The sequence below is a fragment of the Arachis ipaensis genome, chromosome B06 (genome assembly GCF_000816755.2).
Source record: "Arachis ipaensis cultivar K30076 chromosome B06, Araip1.1, whole genome shotgun sequence".
Classification (NCBI taxonomy): Eukaryota; Viridiplantae; Streptophyta; class Magnoliopsida; order Fabales; family Fabaceae; genus Arachis; species Arachis ipaensis.
In genome coordinates this window covers 10788653-10789286 of record NC_029790.2, presented here as the reverse complement: position 1 = coordinate 10789286, position 634 = coordinate 10788653, and the positions used below count along the sequence as shown (strand labels likewise).

At 29.2% G+C, this 634-nt stretch overlaps 1 protein-coding gene across 1 annotated transcript in view; it reads right to left on the bottom strand.

Annotated features, from left to right (window-relative positions):
• LOC107646006 (mannan endo-1,4-beta-mannosidase 4) overlaps window positions 1–256 on the bottom strand; it is a gene marked incomplete in the record, with an annotated part of 5474 nt that extends 5218 nt beyond the window's left edge. The window contains 1 exon segment of the mRNA XM_016350176.2: window positions 121–256.

The window sequence follows — 634 nt, the reverse complement described above, 5'->3', positions numbered from 1 at the left end:
ACGTGTATATATATATATATATATTATGTATTAATGTATACATGAAAGTGTTTGTGCCTATATTCTAATTCGATAAGTAGTATTAAAAGCAACTATAGTAGCCAGTAATGGATTACGTACCAAAGAGCAATAATTAACAAGATAAAGGCGAACGTCACAATGCAAAATAGCATAAGCTTTTAAAATTAGAAGGGGGATGGAAGAGTGAAGAGAAATTGGGCAACCCTTGTAGCCTTTATATAGTATATAGAACTATACCATAGATGAAAGATTTTTACACTGTAGAAAGAGTTTATAGGAGTAGATGCTGGTTGCCAACAATAACATACAGCTGGGTTGATAAATTGGTCCCACTTTTATGAAGGCGTGTGTGATTGGACGAAACCAATGAAAACAACATATCCTCCACAGGAACTCCATGGAAGATAAGCATGGTGATGTGTACGTCTACATATATATCATCATTCTCATAATAATTTGTTTTGCATTATTAATTGGTTACTATTCATCCATTAATAATTTTCATACTAATAATAATCATCAAGTTTTAATTATCAACTGTATGATGTTATATAATTCAATTCATAAAATTTTCTACACATGTTATTATTAATTATAAAATAAATATATAAAA